This window comes from Balaenoptera physalus (assembly GCF_965194825.1).
Source record: "Balaenoptera physalus genome assembly, contig: SUPER_3_unloc_7, whole genome shotgun sequence".
In the NCBI taxonomy this organism is placed as follows: Eukaryota; Metazoa; Chordata; class Mammalia; order Artiodactyla; family Balaenopteridae; genus Balaenoptera; species Balaenoptera physalus.
In genome coordinates this window covers 55,591-77,593 of record NW_028126546.1, presented here as the reverse complement: position 1 = coordinate 77,593, position 22,003 = coordinate 55,591, and the positions used below count along the sequence as shown (strand labels likewise).

The following is a 22,003-nucleotide window of genomic DNA, read 5'->3' as shown; positions in this document are numbered from 1 at the left end:
AGAAAAGTTTCAGCCTTCAAGTTTATATTCTGCTTCCACCCCTGCCCCCAAATCCTTGCAGAAACTATAAACTCTTCCGATGTACGCAGCCGCCTTTACAGTTCAATAAGGAATTGATCTAAGCAGCACTGCCTTTCGCATTTGAAAATCAAGGCGGTTGGGGACATCGAGTTAAGCAGCTAACGGGCAAAAGAATTGGGGCAGACTCCGTCCAAAGTCTGTCCAACAGGTGGGACGCTCATCAAGCGCAGACTTGCCTTCCAAGAACAAACAGGTCGCGTGGCTCAGCTTTCCTGGGGTTGTGACAGCGACAACCTTAGTCCCTTCCCGCGACAGGTTGGGGGGAAGCGCTAATGGAGTGAGTTATAAGATAATATGCTTCTGGAGTCTGTTTCCCAAGTTGCTGGAGATTTCTTTAGCTTTAGAGCTATGGAAATGTCATAAAAGCGGGGGAGGGTACTGGATAACCAGAATTTTAAAACGCGCCTTCCGGAAAAACTTTTGTCATCGGACACATTGGATACAAAAGTGCCTTCACCGACGACCTTACTTAAAAGCAAGGGGGCGAAGGGCCCTCCGCCGGCTCCTGCTCCGCCCACCCCACCCCACTCCACGCCCGCCCGTGGGTGCCGAGCCTGGGGCCCCACGCCGCCCCGCCGTCCCCGCCCCGCGACCCGCACTCACTGCTCAGCCGGGCACCGCACCACGGCTCGCGGCTGCCCCCCGGCCACCGCTTTCTCGCCCTCCAGCGCCGCGGCCCCCGCCTCCCCCGCCGGCTTCTCAGCACAGCTCTCCCCCGGCCACGCTCCGGGCTGAAGCATCGTCCCCCGACTCATGGGGCCTCCGCCGGCGGCGGGGCCGCAGGGGTTCGGCCGCCTCCCAGCGATCCGGAGCCCCTCCCGTCGGGGCACCCGGCAGTGGCCGCCACTGCAGCGCTGCTGCCTGCCGGCTACCGACGGCGCACAGGACGCTTCCGCGCGCGTCACCACCGCCCGCCCCGCGGCCTCTGACCCGCGACGAGTGGGCGCGGCCCGCGACGGCCGGGAGTCCTGCGACGCGGAGCCTGCGCCTGCGCCTGCGCCTGCGCCTGCGCACGCGCCTGCGCCTGCGCCTGCGCACGCGCCTGCGCCTGCGCCTGCGCACGCGCCTGCGCACGCGCCTGCGCCTGCGCACGCGGCTGCGCCTGCGCACGCGCCTGCGCACGCGCCTGCGCAGCGCCTGCGCACGCGCAAGCGCCTGCGCGGGCCGAGCAGCCCGAGAGGACCGCCCACGCGAAGCGCTTTGGCGAGTGCTCCACCCCCGCGCGCCGCCGGCCCGCCCCAGAGTTCCCCGCGCGCGGTCATTGACCTCAGGCTCGCGGTAGCTGTTCGTCCTCGCGTACCCGGGCGTGAGAGAGAGAAAGCGCTGGACAAGTGGCGGGACTCGGCCTCGGTGAGGAGGAAGAGGGCCGGCCTGGGGCGTGAAGGGCACTAACATGTTTGGGCGCCTTACAGTGTCGCTCTGGGCTTCGGAGCCTCGCCCTCCGCCGGAGGAGTTTCCTCGGCTGTAGAGCGAGGGATGTGGTCCGAGTGGGTGATGTGCGGCTTCCCCGGCCTCCCAGGGGCGATGCCGTCACCACCCGCCCTGAGCCTGGAGCCCGGCGGGCTCTGGCCTTCGGCGTGGTGCCGCGCTTGTCGCTCCAGAGCTGAGTTAACAGCCATCCCCTCCGTGAGAAGGGGGACACGGTCCTACCCAGCCGGTGGGCCAGCGTAGCTGCTTGTGTGTGTGTTGTTGGACTACATTCTTTCAAATAGGAAATTTGGGGGGCTTCCCTGGTGGCGCAGTGGTTAGGAATCTGTCTGCCAATGCGGGGGACATGGGTTAGAGCCCTGGTCTGGGAAGATCCCACATGCTGCTGAGGAACTAAGCCCGTGCTCCACAACTACTGAGCCGCCTGCCACAACTGCTGAGCCTGCACTCTAGAGCCCACGAGCCACAACTACTGAGCCTGCGCTCTAGAGCCCGCGAGCCACAACTACTGAGCCTGTGCTCAAGAGCCTGCAAGCCACAACTACTGAGCCCACATGCCACAACTACTGAGCCTGCACTCTAGAGCCTGCAGGCCACAACTACTGAGCCCACGTGCCACAACTGCTGAGCCTGCACTCTAGAGCCCGCGAGCCACAGCTACTGAGCCCGCATGCCACAACTGCTGAGGCTGCGCTCTAGAGCCCGCAAGCCACAACTACTGAGCCCGTGTGCCACAACTACTGAGCCCGCGTGCCACAACTGCTGAGGCTGTGCCCTAGAGCCTGCGAGCCACAACTATTGAGCCCTCGTGCCATAACTACCAAAGTCCGGAGCCCATGCTCTGCAACGACAGAGGCTGCTGCAGTGAGAAGTCCATGCACCACAACAAAGAGTGGCCCCCGCTCACCGCAGCTAGGGAAAGTCTGCAGCGACGAAGACCCAACGCAGCAAAAATAAATTAATTAATTAATTAAATAAATCTATTAAAAAAAAACCAAATAGGAAATTTGATTGAGAAGGAGCAAGAGCAAAGGGAAAATATTAACAGACTTCAAAGATGAGAAGACAAAAATGTTTCCTGTCCAGGGAGGGAATAGCAGAGTAGCTGCTAAAGATGAGCAGCAGTCATGGGTGCAGGGGGCAAAGAGCACAGGGCCAAAGTATGGAGGAAGGGAATGGCTTGGGCAGTTCGGAAACCTACAAGGGGTTCTGGGGTAAAATGGGTTCATAATGGGGTTTTATTGAAAGATGAACCTGGAAGAAGGGTACTGGAGACCAGATCTTGAAAAGCCTCCTTCAGCTAACGGGAAACCTTGTGTTTGATCCTCCTTGAAAGATCGGAAGGAGATTATTTTAAAAGGTCATTTTGTCTGCAGTTAGAGAAAAGGTTGGAAAAGGGACAGGGAAACCAATATAGGGAGACTATGTAGTAATGGGCATCAAAGGGAGAAACTGGCTGGAAAGAATACTTGCATTTTATGGCAAAGAACTGTGGCGGGTTTTCCACTTTAATTTTATTTGAAAAAGTAAAATACACATGCTAAAAAAATTCAGAGCATACAAAAGAATATGCAGTCGAATTTTGTATGGATGTTAAGGGTGTGGGATTATAGTGGGATGACTAGTGTCCCCTAAAATTCATTCTCCAACTGGAAATGCAATGTGACCTTATTTGGAAATAATCTTTGAAGATGTAATCAGGTAAAATGAGGTCCTGCTGGATTAGAGTGGGTCCTAAATCCAATGTCTGGTATCCTTATTTAAGAAGAGAGGATGCAGACATATATAAACACAGAAGGAATTAGGATATGTGAAGATGGAGGCAGAGATTGGGGTGATGTAGCTAGAAGCCAAGAAATGCCAGGAGCTGCTGGTAGCTAGGAAAAGACAAAGGTTATTCCAAAGAGCCTTCAGGAGAAGCATGGCCCTGCTGACAACTTGAGTTCAGATATCTCCTCTCAAGAACTGTGAGAATAAATTGCTGTTGTTTTAAGCCTCTCGGTTTGTAGTACTTTGCAGTAACCACCCTAGGAAACTAATACAGGGATAAAGATGAAGGCTTGTAAAATACTATCAGGCTGAATTTATTGATAAGAGCCTACAAAGCAGATACATTTTACCTCAAAGGGTTAGAAAAAGATTAAGTTTGTTTGATTGTTTGCTGAGTATGTCTCTTCCAGTTGTACCTGTGGAACTAAGAAAATAACCACAAGATGGCTTTCAGAGCCCAGTGGACTCACTGTGAGAAGAAACTGGCAAAAACACCATTGATCACTGACTTCCTTCCACCCAAAAGTGTCTACACTAAATGAAGTTGAAGTGCCAGAACTGCCTAGGATACTGTAGAGGAAGATCTCCAAAGTCTTGGGAAGATGGGAATCTTAGAGTTGATTTATCATGTAAGACTTTCTCACCCACCTCAGGAGGGTCCAGAGGACATTCCCCTTCAACATGACTATGAGAAGTAATTTGTGAAGTGAGTCCCAGCACCTTGAAGAGATCTGCAATTGCTCCTCTCTGTATTCAGATGTATCTTACAATGGAATCTGTTATCATCAAACAGATTCTTAAATGCAGTGGTGATGATGGGATCTCAGGGTGGCAGGTAGGGACCAGTGTGGTTGCTGTAACGGACAGCTGAGCCAAAGCAGTTATCAGAATTATCTGACTCGCAAAGACCTATGGTATCGGCTAGTTGCTCATGGTGTCCCTAGAAAAGAAATAGATGGATAATTACTAAATTCTTACTTGGTCTTTATAAGCAGAAGAGTTCTGGGAACTCCCTGGTGGTACTCAGTGCTCTCACTGCCGAGGGCCCTGGTTTAATCCCTAGTCAGGGAACTAAAATCCCACAAGCTGCACAGCGCAGCCAAAAAATATATAAGCAGAAGAGTTCCAGGTCTATGAACAGAAACCCTAACTTGTGTCACCAAAACAGAAAGTCACAGCCCCTCAATCAGTTCCCAGGCTTGAGCCAATTTACATACCCAGAACTCTGAATGAAGGGGAGGCCAGGTCTTCTTGAGGAAGGACCCTACTTCAGTGCCAAAAATGTATAGTGTTAATTTTTTCCCCAGCCTACCCCACAGGGTCCTATAGCCATCAACAAGAGTGACTGTGCATTGGGGGAAAGGAAATAACCAGACTTTTGGGGCTTAGTAGACAGTGGGTTTGACCTAATTCATGGAAACCCAAAATATCACTGTATCTACCTATCAGAGTAGGGGCTTGTGAAGGTCAAATTATCAGTGGAATTTTAGCTCAGGTTCATCTTATGTTAGGCCCAGTGGGTCTCTGAACACATCCTGTGGTTATTTCCCCAGTTCCAGAATGCATAAAAAATGGACATGCTCAGCAGCTGGCAGGATCCCCACAATGGTCCCCTGACCTGTAGAGTGAAGGCTGTTACTGTAGGAAAGGACAAATAGAAGCCACTAGAACTGTTGCTACCTATAAAAATGTAAACCAAAACAATACCACATTTTTGGAGGGATTGCAAAGATTAGTACCACTATCAAGAACTTGAAAGTTGCAAAGGTTGTGATATGCATCACATCCCTTTTCAACTCACCTATTTGGCATGTGCAGAAGACAGATGGATCTTGGAGCATGACTGGATTTTTGTAAATCCGGTTATGTAATGATCCCTGTTGCACTGCTAAACCAGATGTGGTTTCATTGCTTGAGCAAATCAACACATTTCCCAGTACCTGGTGTGCAGCTATTGATCTGGCAAATGCTTTTTCCTTTATATGTGTTGAAAAAGACCACCGGAAGGAGTCAACTGGCAAGGTCAGCAGCACACCTTCACTGTCCCACCACAGGTTATATCAACCCTCCAGCCCTATGTCATGATTTAGTCTGCAGAGACTAAATCCCCTTCCCCTTCCACAGAACATCACACTGGTCTATTACGTTGATGATGATATGCTGATTAGTCCTGGTAGACAGGAAGTACCAATTACTGTACACATATTGGTAAGATATTTGCATGTCAGAGGATGGGAAGTAAATCCCCCCCCCCCCAATTCAGAGGCCTTCTACCTCAGTGAAATTTCTAGGGGTCCCTTGGAGTTGAGTATATCAAGATATCACTTCTAAGTGAAGGATAAGTTGTTACATCTGGCCCCTCCTACTGTTAAAAAAAAAGAGGCATAACACCAAGTGAGCGAAGAGAAGTCTCTGCAACGGTCCAGGCTGCTGTGCAAGTTACTTTTCCACTTGGGTCATATGATTCAGTTGACCCAGTGATGCTTGAAGTGGCAGATAGAGATATTTGGAGTCTTTGGCAAGTACATATAAGTGAATCACAATGCAAACCTTTAGGATTTTGTAGCAAAGCCCTGCCATCCTGTGAAGATAACTACTCTCCTTGTGAGAAACAAGTTTTGGCTTGCTGACGGACCTTAGCAGAAATGAATACTTACCCATGGGCCAGGTTACAATGCGACCTGAGCTCAGTGATCAATCATACTGATGGTATGTAACCTTGATGTGATCGGATGCAAAGGGCACCGCACCTCTGTGATCTTCCAAACACCCATAACCCCAGTCTAATGAGAGGAACACCAGACAAATTGCAAACTCCATTAGAGGGGCATCCTAAAAATTACTTCACCAGTTCTCTTCAAAACTGTCAAGGCCACCAAAAACAAGAAAAGTCTGAGAAACTATCACTCAAGAGGAGCCTAAGGAGACATGACAGCTAAATGTAATGTGGTATTCTGGATGGGGTCCTGGAACAGAAAAAGACATTAGGTTAAACAAAAGAAGTATGAATAAACTATGGACTTTAGTTAATAATAATGGATCAAAATTGGCTCATTAAGTAATAAGTATACCATACTAATGTAAGATATTAGTAATAGGAGAAATTGGGTACAGGGTATATAGGAGCTCTGTACTATCATATCCATTTTTCTATAAATCTAAAACTATTCCCCCCCAAAGTCTATTATATTAGAAAGAAATCAAACTCAAATCACCATGTCACAAAATGATAAACCAAGACTTTCCAAAATAAGGAAGAATGTCAAATCATGTTCTTATTTTGTACTTCAATAGAAAGATTTAATTATTTCATCTTTAATCCTTTAAAATTGCTATTGTGTATGTGTTTTATAGTATACATAGTACATAAACACAGAGGTATGTGTGTGTATTTTTAATGTATATGTGCATATTGGGAATGTCCAAAAATTTTTTAACCAGCATTACAGAACTAAATTATTAGAGAACAAGTGTGTAAACTAAATAAGTCACAAACTAAATCAGAGTTTCTAAGAGGGAGTTGTGAAACATAAGCCCATGGACTGTGATATAATTACAGTTAGCCTATTGTTATGTCAAGATGAATAAAAAATAGCAGAAAAATCTATAAGCCTAAGTAAAAGCCTATATAATAACATTGCTAGAGACAATTCCAGTTAGTTTCCAGCTTCTTCTTAGAATCAAACATTCCTAAATTAGATAACTAAAAGTAAAATTGTGATATAATAATGTGTAAGTCCTTAGACTTGGTAACATATTTTGAACCATCTCAAACTGATATTACTTCTTCAATGGTCTTGCCTAGAATAGTTAATGCATGAAAGATTCTGAGCTCCTTTTCTTTGAATACTTCAGCCCTTATTTACAGTAACTGTTCATGAAGAATACTACTGAGCCATTACAGTTTTTATTTGTTGGAATGATTGATTTTTTAAATTCTCTATAAGGAACTTAGTACAAGTTGGATGCATATCTCCCTCTTCAATACCAAAAACTCGTATTTTACAGCAAAGTTAAAACACCCTATATTTTTACTCTATGGAATTTCCCAATGTCACAGCTATAAAAAATAGACTACAAGTGTATTCCGTACATCAGTTTCGAAAGTAGTCACAGGTACTTTTTAGTTTATTCTAGTTTCACAGGTTCATGTACTATACTCATGCTTGGCAGGAAGTATCACTAGTTTCACTTAAAAATTAACTACTCTAGGAATACCTGTGTATTTATTTGAAAGACACCCCCCCCCCTTTTCAGCATGTCTCTTGATTGTAGAATGCTCATTATTTTTAAATAGGACTTTGGGGGTGGGAGCTACTATGTCTTTGCAGTTCTGAGACTAGAAGAAATAACTTTACAGGGAAAAAATTAGAAATAGTTCATTAAAAAATATCTTGCACTAGTAATAGTTTACCTAAAAACCCCCAAAATTGTCCACAAGAGTTTTTCTTGGGAGAAGTGTGTCATCATGAAATTTTATCATGAAATTCAAACCATTTCATACATAAGGAGACGACAGAGGATGATGTTATAAAAAGACTTGGAATTCTGGAAAATATTAAATGAGTCTTTTGCCTCCAGCTAAACAGAATTTCATCCTAAACAAATAATTCAGGCAGCTGATTATCTTAAATTATTTGAAGAGCTTCTAAAATGGAATTCCATACCCTTAGTGCCTTAATATCTGCTATGGACTGAATCATGGCCCCTCCAAATTTATATGTTGAGACCCTAACCCCCAATGTAACTATATTTGGTGATATGAGTTGAATATTTGTGTCCTCCCAAAATTCATGTGTTGAAACCCTATACTCAAATGGGGTGGTATTAGGAGGTGGGGCCATTGGGAGGTAATTAGGATCAAATGAGTCAGGAGGGTGGAGTCCTCATGAATGAGATTAGTACCTTATAAGAGTCACAAGAGTATCTGGTCTTGCATTTAGGTCTTTAATCCATTTTGAGTTATTTTTGTGTATGGTGTTAGAGAATGTTCTGATTTCATTCTTTTACATGTAGCTGTCCAGTTTTCCCAGCACCATTTATTGAAGAGACTGTCTTTCCTCCATTGTATATTCTTGCCTCCGTTGTCATAGATTAATTGACCATAAGTGCATGGGTTTATTTCTGGGCTTTCTATCCTATTCCATTGATCTATGTGTCTGTTTTTTTGTACCATACTGTTTTGATTACTGTAGCTTTAGAGTATAGTCTGAAGTCAGGGCACGTGATTCCTCCAGCTCTGTTCTTCTTTCTCAAGATTGTTTTGGCTCTTTAGTTTCTTTTCTGTTTCCACACACAGTTAAAATTTTTTTGTTCCAGTTATGTGAAGAACGCCATTGGTAAATTGATAGGGTTTGCATTGAACCTTTAGATTACTTTGGGTAGTATGGTCATTTCAACAATATTGATTCTTCCAATCCAAGAACACGGTATATCTTTCCATCTGTTTGTGTCATCTTCATCGTATAGTTTTTGGAGTACAGGAACTGCTAGAGGAAAATATAAGCATAACACTCTTTGACATAAATCGCAGCAATATATTTTTGGGTCTGTCTCCTAGAGTAATGGAAACAAAACCAAAAATAAACAAATGGGACCTAATTAAACTTAAAAGCTTTTTCACAGCAAAGGAAATCATAAACAAAATGAAAAGACAACCTACAGACTGGGAGAAAATATTTGGAAATGATGCAACCAACAAGCGATTGAGCTCCAAAATATACAAACAGCTCATACAGCTCAATATCAAAAAACAAACAACCCAATCAAAAAATGGGCAGAAGGGACTTCCCTAGTGATGCAGTGGTTAAGAATCTGCCTGCCAGTGCAGGGGACATGGGTTCAAGCCCTGGTCCAGGAAGATCCCACATGCCGCGGAGCAACTAAGACCATGTACCACAACTACTGAACCTGTACTCTAGAGCCTGTGAGCCACAACTACTGAACCCGAGTGCCACAAATACTGAAGCCTGCACACCTAGAGCCGTGCTCTGCAACAAGAGAAGCCACCACAATGAGGAGCACATGCACTGCAATGAAGAGTAGCCCCCACTCGCCTCAACTAGAGAAAGCCCACACACGGCAACGAAGACCCAACACAGCCAAAACTAAATAAATAAAAATAAATAAATCTATTTTAAAAAATGGGCAGAAGACCTAAACAGACATTTATCCAAAGAAGACATACAGATGGCCAGCAGGCACATGAAAAGATGCTCAACATCGCTAATAATTAGAGGAATGCAAATCAAAACTGCAGTGAGGTATTACCTCACACCAGTCAGAATGGCCATCATCAAAAAGTCTACAAATAATAAATGCTGGAGAGGGTGTGGACAAAAGGGAACCCTTGTGCACTGTTGGTAGGAATAAACTACTGCAGCCACTGTGGAGAACAGTATGGAAGTTCCTTAAAAACTAAAAATAGAGTTACCATGTGATCCAGCAATCCCACTCCTGGGCATATATCTGGAAGAGATGAAAACTCTAAATCAAAAAAATGCATTCACCCCAATGTTCATAGCAGCACTATTTACAATAGCCAAGACATGGAAGCAACCTAAATGTCCAATGACAGATGAATGGATGAAGAAGAGGTAGTATATTTATACAATGGAATACTACTCAGCCATAAAAAAGAATGAAATAATATGGTTTGTAGCAACACGGACCTAGAGATTATCATACTAGGTGAAGTAAGTCAGAGAGAGAAAGACAAATATCCTATGATATCATTTATATATGGAATCTAAAAAATGATACAACTGAACTTATTTACAAAACAGAAATGGATTCACAGACACAGAGAACAGACTTACACTTACCAAAGGGGAAAGGAGAGGGGATGGATAAATTAGGAATTTGGGATTAAAAGATACACACTACTATATATAGAATACATAAACAACAAGGACTACTGTATAGCACAGGGAACTATATTCAATATCTTGTAGTAACCTATAATGGAAAATAATCTGAAAAAGAATATATATATATATATACACATATATATATATAACTGAATCACTGCTGTACACCTGAAACATTGTAAGTTGATTATATTTCAGTAAAAAATTATAAATACCAAAAATAAATTACATTTATTAATTTTTTAAAAAAGAGTCACAAGAAAGTTTGCTCTTCCTCTCTGCTCTCTGCCAGGTGCAGATATAAGGAGAAGTCAGCAGTCTACAAATCAGAAAACTTTCCTTACCAGAACTCAACCGTACTGGCACCCTGCTCTTGAACTTCCAGTCTCCAGAACTGTAAGAAATAAATTTCTGTTGTTTAAGCCATCCAGTGTATGGTAGTTTGTTACAGCAGCTTGAATTCACTAAGACATTTAGAGATAGGACCTGTGAGGAGGTGATGAAGGTTAAATGAGGTCATAAAGGTGGGGCCCTAATCTGACAGGGTTGGTGTCCTTATAAGAAAAGGAAGAGACACCAGACTTCTCTCTCTACCATGGAGGACACAGAAGGCAGCCATCTGAGAGCCAGGAAGAAAGCTCTCAGCAGAAACCAAATCAGGTAGCACCTTGATCTTGTACTTCCCAATCTCCGGAACTGTGAGAAAATAAATTTCTGTTGTTTAAGCCACCCAGTCTATGGTATTTTGTCATGGCAGCCCAAGCCAACTAAGACAGTATCATAGAGTACTTCTTTATACTTACCTTTTAGGACAAGCATCTGGGTTCCTTTGGAAAGGAAGCCCAACATTCATACTGTACACTGGAATTTAGAAAGAGCTAGAGGGACAAATTGTAGAAGTTTCCTAAGAAAATAGAGGTAAGGAAGAGATTCTTAGTCATTTCTGTGCCCTAACATAGGAAATCTTCACCTCCTAGAGTAATCTGATGTTAGGTTGATGATTTTCATATAACCTCGTCTTGTCTCCATCAAAGTCAGAGGAGAAAACATCACCCTACTATTACCAAAAACTCTCCACTTGCAATAAGGTAGGTTGTCAACCATACTTGGTATGACTTAAAAAAGTCATACCAGGATATTGCTGACAAAGTAACAAGGGCTTTCTAGATCTTTTGCTAATCATTGTCTCATGAATTTTTTCTTTTTACTTGCTCCAGAATTTTAGAGGATAGTTGACTAGGTCTTCTCCAGAAGATAAGGCGGCATAATTTCATTATCATTGCATCATTTTCCAAAGACCCTGGCAGCTAGAATTCACCTTAAAATAATGATCTTCAAAGTGGGGTACCTCTATCTCTTGAGGTACACCAGGGCCACTTCATACAGCTGTGCAGCATAGGCCCTGGGGTGAAAGATACCTTTCACAGCTGTACGAGGGCATGGATAGGACTATTTTCCTTTCTGACCACTTCGCTTATGTTCACCATGTTCTTACTTTACAAAAACAAAAGACTGCTCTCTTATCCATCCCAAATCTTACTACAGTGTGTCTCTCAAGGGCTGTGTTGCCCAATACAATAGTCACTAGTCACATGTGGATATTGAGCACCTGAAGTGTAGCTGGTATGAATTAAGATTTGCTGCTTGTATAAAATACTACAAGGAATAGTACCAAAAAAAAAAAAAATGTAAAACTACCTCATTTTTAACTTTTTATATTGACTGAATGTTGAAATGATTATATTTTGGAAATATTGCATTACATATAACATTAATTTCACCTGCTTCTTTTTGCTTTTCAAACAAATTTTAAATTACATATATGGCTCACATTGTATTTCTAATGGATGGCACTTCTGCTTTCAGAGAAGTCTCCAAAATAAGGCATCAAAAATTTGCATTCAGGCTTTGTGTCTTTCCTTTTCTTCTCTTTAAGAGTGGGTATTTTGGTATTCAGTGGAGCAGTTTGGCCAATATGTTCATTCAGATATAATGTAGAGTGTGGTTATAAGAGTGATGATAATTTTACTCAAAGAAAGCATTGCTCCTGAGGGAGAGTGTTGAGAGAACCAAGCAGAGTATAGGTAAGAAACATTGGTAGCATCTTAGGTCATCCAGGTGACATGCAAGGCTCTCTGCCTTACTTAGCACTCTTCCTTAGAATTAGTGTTTATAAGTGAGATGATTGTCCTATAGTAGTCCCAGATTGACTGTAAAGACTGGATAATCAATCCTTTTGTAATTCAGGGGGTTTCTAATTCTTTGCTTTCAACAAATTTGATGGAGAACCTAAAGTTGATGATTTAAAATAACATTTAATGAGAGATTACTGTGAGATACTTTTGGCATGCAATTCAGAAGTTGAAATAATTGAATGACTTTACTATAATAAAACTATTTTCATCTATTTATGAGAACAGTGTCTCTGAGTGCTTATATCTGTAAAACCCCAAAATAGGAATTGAATCTAGATTAAATTGTATCTCTTTCTAACAATAAATAACATTCATCAATAGATTTTGAGAGATGGATCCAATAAAATTTTACTAATTATGTGTAATTATTATCAAAATTTATCATATATTGTTTCAAATTTTAACTACTGATAATTATGATAATAAAACTTTCAGGTAATTTTAATTTTTAATTTTAATTTTAAAAGACTTTCAAACATAAAAATACACTGCATTACATAAAATTCTGGGAATGGAGAATGGAGTGAAAATAATATTTCATTGAGAAAAAGGAATGATGTGAAAGGCAGTCTTTTTTATGAATGATAGTGAATTTCTAATAAATATGTTATTTTGATGGTACTGGAAACATAAGAGTCATGTGATGATTTTATTTTAAAATGTCAACATTTATAGTATAATGGAAATGACATTCTTTAAAACTACATTTCTAATGGAAAATTTTAGATGTCAACTTTCAAAAGTGGAAACAGTTTCACAGTTTTTCAAAACTCTTCTAGGGACAAAGTGAGCAAAAAGATTCAGATGACTGCCTCAGATGGCAGCTAGTCAAAACCATCTCATCTGATAGATGTAGCAGCTGAGGACCACAGGTTCTGTTCCTGAACCAGAACCCAAAGCCACATTTAGTCACTGGCTCCGCAACTCCATCCCATCTCCTACGCAAAGAGGGCACACGGGGTTCTGAGAGAAAGTCCATGTTTATTAATGACAAGGTACCTCTAAGTAAGAGGTCATCTCTTAAATGTATTTGAGTTTAGAGCTGTCTGACATCTGTGGTAGCCTGTCACCACCAGTCTCATCAGGATTCTTTCTAAGGCAATCATTTAGAAATATGAGGTGTCCATACATCTATCTCAGCAAGTTGGGTTGTGATTTATCTAACAACTGACTTCCCTAACAAAGCTGGAAGCAGCTTAGGGGGAGTAGATATTCATTGTTTTAGTTGGCTTGGGCTGGGCTGCCGTAACAAAATACCATACACTGGGTGGTTTAAACAACAGAAATTAATTTTCTCCCAGTTCTGGAGCTGAAAGTGAGATAGGGTGCCAGCATGGTCAGGTTCTGTTGAGAGTTCTGTTCCTGGCTTGCAGACAGCTGCCTTCTTGCTGCATGTGCCTGCCGAGAGAAAGCAAGATCTGGATCTGGTCTCTCTTCCTATCCTTAAGGACGTAATCCTATTGGATCAGGACCCTACCCTTATAACCTCATTTAACTTTACTTCCACAAAGCCCCTACCTCCAAATATGTCATATTAGGGGCTAGGGCTTCAACATACGAATTTTAGTTGGACACAAACATTCAGTTCCCAACAGTCATAAATCTTTATATACCTTGTTCCTAACCCAACGGATGGTACTAGTGAGCATTAATAAATTTCTGCTGAATAAATTCATATTAATTCCTTATATCAGTGTCATAGTGGCAATGTAGTACAGCAAAGAGAAAACTAGCTCTATGACCTTGGGCAAGTCATATAACATCTCTGAGCCTCAGCTTCTTCAGATGTAAAGTCTAGATAGCAACTCTTATCTTATAAATATGTTATGAGGCTTAGAAGGGAGGTGTGTCAAGGGTATGGAATCGTATGTGTGAAATAATAGCTCTATATAATACTTCTGCTTAACATTTTATAGTTTGTGAAGCACTGCTGTATACATCATTCTACTGAATGAAGACCTGAATGCCTCAGACACTTCTAGCACCAAGCTTCATGATCTTTAAGGTCTTGGATGAACTGGTATAGTGAAAAGAAAATAAGGTAACCTTGGACTTCACTAGGTCATAATTTCTGTGTTATGCAATGAAGTAATTCACTGCATTGGTCTAACTCTCGGGGTGATCAAGAGGGCAGGTTAATAAATCTTCCCGGCAGGGAGAGGAAAATATTAGGTGTTTTAATGTCTATTCTTTTGCAAAATTAATCAGTTACTTGCTATTTCCTTAAATAAATTATTTTTCAGAATACTTATAGCCAAAGTTTTGTAAGTCCAATCACGGACACTAGATGGCACCATAAGAACCTCACCTGCACCAATTCCTGACAGTCCAACAGCTCTTTCTCACAATTTACAGCCTGAAGATTTTTAACATAGAGTCTGGGGTGAAGAAAACTTAGAGAAAAGTTCTTTCATTTCTATGTAGAGACTATAAGTTTTCTCTCTAAGAGGTTGATCTCCTACTGTGAATAGTACGCAGAGGATCAGGACTCTCATGGGAAACTACAGACAGCGTGGATCAAGTCAGGAGACGTGGTCTGCGTCCCAGTGCCGATGCTTCGCAGCTGGTTTTCGCGGAGAAGGTCTATTTCCTGCCCCGTATGCATCTCATGGGATTGCTGGGAGGACCATGCAGAGTCATGGATGAGAACTGCCACGTGCTACAGTTAAAAACCAGGGTTCTTTCTACCTCTGCAGCCCCTCTTCCCGGGAGGCTCGTGCCTTGCACCAGCTCCGGGCCTCTGCTACCCGGGCCCCTGCCTGCTCTGTTTTCAACCACAAGCTCACTCCTCAAGCATCTGTAAAGGACTCTGACATCAGATCTGTTTTTCAACTTTCACTCAAGCAGCTGGAACTCACGCTTCTTCGTGTCCTCCACACCAGTGGTGTTCAGCTTCTCTTCAGTAGTCCTGTGGCTACTCGTCATCACCTGGAAGTGAACCCCGTAAAACCGTCAGCTTCACCTCCCATTGTTCCACAAGTCATCCCTCCTTTCCCCTCCCCACCTGCTCATCCCTTTCACTGCGATTCCAGCTCCTCCGCGTCTTCCTTCTCTCCCTGTTCATCAGCCCCCGCTTCTCTGCGCATAGAGCCCCTCTTTCTCTTCTCGCCTAGGCTCTTTAGTCTCCCACCAGCACCTACGCCTCCCTCACCCCAGTCCTCCGAGGCCTCCAGCCCTCAGGCCGCCACGGGACCAGTGCAGCCCTTGGTTTGAGGCAGGGCAGAGCGCCAAGTGGAAGAGCACAGGCGTAGAATTGTTTTATTGCTCTGACAGTAAACAGCTGCGTAAGTAACTCTGCCCACATTACTGACCCCTCTGAGCATCGGCGGTGGGTATTTTCGGGGGATGAAGACATCTACCCACAGGAGAATTAAGGGAGTTAGTAGGTAAGAAGAGATGTCCTAAAACATATTTTTATGCCTTTATCTTTTGCCTCTTCCACATATGTGACCTCCCCCTGCGATCCAGAGGTCCTTCTCTGGAGGGCAAGTGGATGAATAGGTAGGCTAGGATTATTAGAGTAAAACACAAATGAGAGGCAGGGTGTAGTTTACTTCTAAAACAGGTAACTGAGATATAAAACTAAAGGCCTGAAGAAAGTAGGGCCTAGAGATTATGCCAAAGTATACTTTGGAAACAAAACAGGGGAGAACCAGGTATACCTGCCTTCCGTTCCCCACCACAAGCAGAAAGGATCATGGGGACCACGGAGGAGGGGCCTCAAAGGAAACGGGCAGGGAGGGCGGAGGAGCTGGGTTGTCCCTGTATGGTCAGCCCCCCACGATGGCGGCTCCCTTGCTCGCTGTGCGTCCCCTGCCTGACCAGTCCCTGCCTCACCGACCCCTACTCACCTGACTGACCTTCCCTCCTCAGTACATGGCTGCATGCTCGCCCCGGCCCAGCTGGGAACGCTCATTAGATCAGAACGTCCGCACCTTGCTGGCTCATCAAAGGGGCGGTGAGGGGCAGGCTCCCATGCTGGTTTCCCTGGTAACCGATGAGCCACGCTGACGTCAATTCCCCCTGTAACTGGTAACCTCCCTCTCCCCGTGGTAGTGAAGACGGCCGCTGTCTGCCCCACAGGGTGGGGAGTCGCGCCCGGACCTCGCTTCCCACAGGTAAGATCCTCCTATCCATGAACACCATTGATGTCTCCGTCACTGATTCTGGGGTCCTTCTACGGTCTTCAAGCTGGGCAAACACTGGGCTTACAAGCCTGCGGGGTGCAGCCCAACAGTCCCTTTTCAAGAGTCCTACACTCACCTAATCAGGAAACCTAGGTGGGTCCCTTAACCCCCAGAAGCAGGGATGTGGAAAGAAAATCCACAGCATACATATAGTCATTTAGCCCTCGAAACAACTCCACAAAACCACTGTTACCCACGTAAAACAACACCACAAGACTATTATTGGCCCCATTTTACTGAATAGGAAAGTGACAGGATTTTGACTCAGGCCAGCTGACTTCAAAGGCCGTGCCCTTAACCATCACCCTACACAGCCTTTCAGTAAACATCAGTTCCCTACACCCACCCCAACCCCACCTCTACTCAATGCCAGGGTTAGGAAGCTGAGTTAGGAAAGGTAGGCTGCCGTGTGTTTCATGCTGTTACGGTTTAAGGTCTAAACTCAGCTGGGCCTTCGGTTCTGCTTCATCTCCTGTTGTTTGTGCTTCGTCGGCTCCCTTCACCAGGCCCTGCAATGGGCCTAAACCCTCCACCTTCCCTGCCCCGCTCACCTCCAGCAGTAAACTCACCTGTGATTCATAGACAAAATCAGTGCCGTTAGGGGTGGACTCCTGCAGCTTCCCTCCTTCCCTCAACTAACTTATCTTCAAGGGAAGCCTCTCCTCCTATCCAACCAGTTTTCGAAGGAGAGGTTCCTCTCTCTCTCCTCTTTCAGACCGCTCCCTCCTTTGCTCTTGCACCCCCTCCAGGAGTTCTCTCAGGTGTCTCTTTTTCCAGTATGTTCAGCCTTCCCCCTCTCTGCTGGGTCCTTTCAGCATATAAACAAGGTAAGGTCTTTCCTCTCCTTCATGTCATTTCCATCCATAATTGTCCTAGATGTCAGAAATTTCCAAGCACCAGTCCCTGAACTCTTCCTAAGTAGTGATGAAATCTCACTAATTCATGATAAAAAGTTGAGCAAATAAGGATAATATAGGGAGTTTCTCATTAAACTAAAGTAATTCAATTTAAATGATTTTTTGTTCTGAAATTATGACTTTTTTTTAAATGTTCTGTTATTCTTTGTATAGGAGGCCCTCTGCATCTGTGGGTTCCATGTCCTCGGATACAGAAGGCCGACTGTACCACACCATTTAATACAAGGGACTTGAGCACCCGTAGAGCTTGATATCCTTTGGGGGTCCTGGAACAGATCCCCCAAGGATCCCCAGGGATGACTGTATGCCCCCTATCAGAAGTGTGAAGACTTCACTTGAGCAACGAACAACCCTCTTTGCTGTAAGACGTTGAGATTTGGGGCTTCTTTTTTACTGTGCATAACCTAGCCAAGAAGTCCTCAAACTCTTTGGTCTCTGAACATCTCTACACTCTTTACACTCTTAAAAACTATTAAGGACCTGTATTGACTGTGTTTCTTTACTTTCTGTCTTCTCAATGCTCTGGCAGCTGGGACCTTGCTAGTGCAGGAGAGACTGCTCCTTTGAGGACTAGCTAATTCCTAGAGATGACCAACTCCCCCCTTGTGAATATACCTTTCATGTGCAAGCTAACCAATCCAAAACCATACCCCTCCGCCCCCATTACCACCCCCTTTACCCAGCTCTCACAGGGCTCTTATACTTTGGGCCAATACAGCGATATGTTGTTTTACTGCACTTCACAGATACTGCATTTTTTACAGATTGAAGACTTGTGAAAAACCTGCATTGAGCAAGTCTATTGGTGCCATTTTTCCAGCAGCATTAGTTTTTAATTAAGATATGTACATTGTTTTCTTAGACATAATGCTATTGCACACTTAATAGACTACAGCATAGTGTAAACATAATGTTTATATGTACTGGAAACCAAAAAATTCGTGTGACTTGCCTTATTGCCCCATTTGCTTTATTGCAATAGTCTGGAACCAAACCAGCAGTATCTCCGAGGTATGCCTGTGCTCACCTGTCCTGGTCACCTCAGGGCCAGATCCAGGAAACCCTAGGACAGCCCCTACACCTAAGAGCCTGCTGAAATTATTCAAACTAGCCAACCCTAAACCTGCTTACCCTGCCTTGCCTGTTCCTTTCTGCGAAAACCACAATAAGGCTCTCACCCATGCTTTCCCCTCACTCCTTCAACCTTCTGACTGACTAGTGCTTCCCGGGTGGCCCTGTGCGGCCCTGTGTGACATGGCAGGCCTCCTACTCTTGGGAACAGACTTCCCTTTAGTGACAGTCATCTCCTGGTCTATTGACCTAACCATACCTAAGTAATAATAAAGCCAACATTTTAAAACAGGACCTCAGTGGGCTTTTGTTTATGTGGGTTCTATATATTGATATTTACTGTTTTAGATATTAAAACTGAGAAATTTTAAAAATATGTAAATGAATCCATTATACATTAGCATAGTAATATATCTTAATGAAAAATATATTTTCTAGAACAAAAGAATAGCTGTGAGAAGAGTAGCACTGTTTCAGTTTTTACAAATCTCTTTAATGTCTGGCTAAGCAGAATAAAGCTGGATTTTGGGGTCTGCTTCTGCATTCAAAGAGCTGCAGTATCACATTCTGGAAAACTCCACAATACACTCATAAGAGATTGAGAATGAAAAAGGCAAATAACATTTTAGCATTTAATCATTGATTTTGAAACTGACCTCATAGACCCACGGAAAATGTCCCCAGACCACACTTCGAGAATGCTAACCTACACAATATTGACTAATACAAACAAGTTTTTTAGAATTTAATTTTTTTCCAGTTGTATTGAGATATAAATGACATAGAGTACTGTATAAGTTTAGGTGTCCAGCATAGTGATTTGACTTACATACATCATGAAATGATTATCATGGTAAGTTTAATGAGTATCCATCATCTCATATAAACACAAAATTAAAGAAATAGGGAAAAAAACATTTTTTCCTTATGATGAGAACTCTTAGGATTACTCTCTTAACACCTTTGATATGTATAGTACAGCAGTGTTAATTATCTTTATCACGTTGTACATTACATCTCTAGTACTTATTTATCTTATGACTGGAAGTTTTGTAACTTTTGACTGCCTTCACCCAATACCCCACCCACACCCGTGCCTCTAGTAACCACAAATCTGATCTCTTTTTCCATGAGTCTGTTTGTTTGCTTTTGAAGTATAATTGACCTACAACACTATGTTAATTCCTGATATATAACATAGTGAATCAATATTTCTATACATTTCAAATTGATCACCACGATAAGTCTAGTTACCATCTGTCACCATACAAAGATATTACATAATTGTTTACTATTTTCCCCACACTGTACATTTCATACCCATGACTCATTTATTTTGTAACTAGAAATGTGTACCTCAGTCCCCCTCACCTATGTCTTATCTCCCCCTCAACTCCTCCCCTTGGCAACGACATGTTTGTTCTCTGTATCTATGACTCTGTTATGTTTGTTCATTTGTTTTGTTTTTTAGATTCCACATGTAAGTGATATCATAATTTGTCTTTCTCTGACTTATTTCACTTAGCATAATACCCTCTAGACCATCCATGTTATCACAAATGGCAAGATTTCATTCTTTTTATGGCTGAGTAATATTCCACTGTGTGTGTGTGTGTGTGTGTGTGTGTGTGTGTGTGTGTGTATCCATTCATCTGTTGATGGGCACTTAGGTTGCTTCCATATCTTAGCTATTGTAAATGATGCTGCTATGAACATAGGGTTGCATATATCTTTTCAAATTACTGTTTTTATTTGCTTTGGATAAATATCCAGAAGTGGAATTACTGGATCATATGGTAGTTCTATTTTTAATTTTTTGAGCAATTTCCATAATGTTTTCCATAGTGGCTACACCAATTTACATTCCTACCAACAGTGCACAAGGGTTCTTTTTTCCAATCCTTGCCAATACTTGTTACTTGTTGTCTTTCTGATAATAGTCATTCTGACAGATATAAAGGGGATATTTCATTGTGATTTTGGTTTGCATTTCCCTGATGATTAGTGATGTTGAGCATCTTTTCATGTGTCTGTTGGCCATCTGCATATTTTCTTTGGAAAAATGTCTATTCAGATCCTCTGTCCATTTTTTAATTGGGTTGTTTTTTTGATGTTGAGTTGTATGAATTCTTTGTATATTTTGGATATCAACCCCTTATCAGCTACAGTAAGTCCCCTGCTTACAAACAAGTTCCTTTCTGAGAGTGCATTCATAAGCCCAATTTGTTCGTAAGTCCAGCAAAATTAGCCTAGGTACCCAACTAACACAATCGGCTATATAGTACTGTACTATAATAGGTTTATAGTACCTTTCACACAAATAATACATAAAAAACAAACAAAAAAAATAAAGAAAACATTTTTAATCTTACAGTATGTTTCCTTGAAAAGTACAGTAGTACAGTACAACAGCTGGCATCGAGGGAACAGGCAAGAAGAGTTACTGACTGGAAGAGGGGGAGGAGGTGGGAGAGGGTAGAGCTGAAGGATCGTCAGCAGTAGAAGACTGAGGGCAAGCTGCAGTTTCACTCATGCCTGATGTTGATGGAACGCACATTCACACCTTTGAAAGTTCAAAACTTGAAGGCTTGTATGTAGGGGACTTACTGTATGTCATTTGCAAGTTTCTTCTCCCATTTAGTAGGCGGCCTTTTCATTTAGTTGATAGTTTCCTTATGTGAAAAGTTTTTAATTTGATGTAGTCCCATTTGTTTATTTTTGCTTTTGTTTCCCTTGCCTGTGGAGACATATTCAAAAACAATATTACTAAGACCAATGTCAAAGAGTATACTTCTTACTTTTTCTTTTAGAAGTTTTTTTTTTTTAAAGTTATACACTTTATTTATTTATTTATTTATTTATTTATTTATGGCTGTGTTGGGTCTTCGTTTCTGTGCGAGGGCTTTCTCTAGTTGCAGCAAGTGGGGGCCACTCTTCATCGCGGTGCGCGGGCCTCTCATTATTGCGGCCTCTCCTGTTGCGGAGCACAGGCTCCAGACGCGCAGGCTCAGTAGCTGTGGCCCACGGGCCCAGCCGCTCAGCGGCATGTGGGATCTTCCCAGACCAGGGCCCGAACCCGTGTCCCCTGCATTGGCAGGCAGACTCTCAACCACTGCGCCACCAGGGAAGCCCACTTTTAGAAGTTTTATGGTTACAGGTCTTACATTTATATCTTTAATGCATTTGAGTTTATTTTTGTGCATGGTGTGAGTTGTCCAGTTTGCTTCTTTTGCATGTAACTGACCAATTTTCCCAACACCATTTATTGAAGAAACTGTCTTTTCCCCATTGTATATTCTTTCCTCCTTTGTTGTAGATTAATTGCCCATATAACTGTGGGTTCATTTCTGGGCTGTCTTTTCTTTTCTACTAATTTATATGTCTGTTTTTGTGCCAGTACCATGCTGTTTGGATTACTGGAGCTTTGTAGTATAGTTTAAAACCAGAGATTGTGATCTCTCCAGCTTTGTTCTTCTTTCTCAATA

The 22,003-nt window shown here is 42.8% G+C and overlaps 1 long non-coding RNA gene across 8 annotated transcripts in view; it reads left to right on the top strand.

Moving 5' to 3' along the window:
* Positions 1 to 1,272: 1,272 nt before the first annotated feature.
* LOC309659104 overlaps positions 1,273 to 22,003 on the top strand; it is a 51,190-nt gene continuing 30,459 nt past the window's right edge. For 2 of the 8 annotated variants that reach the window (XR_014262590.1, XR_014262591.1), the window contains exon 1: positions 1,273 to 1,431. This is a non-coding gene — a long non-coding RNA (uncharacterized lncRNA). Of the gene's footprint in view, positions 1,432 to 10,440; positions 10,545 to 14,259; positions 14,385 to 16,446; positions 16,462 to 22,003 lie in introns of those variants that run through there. The other 6 variants (XR_014262593.1, XR_014262589.1, XR_014262592.1 and 3 more) reach the window with 6 other exon arrangements.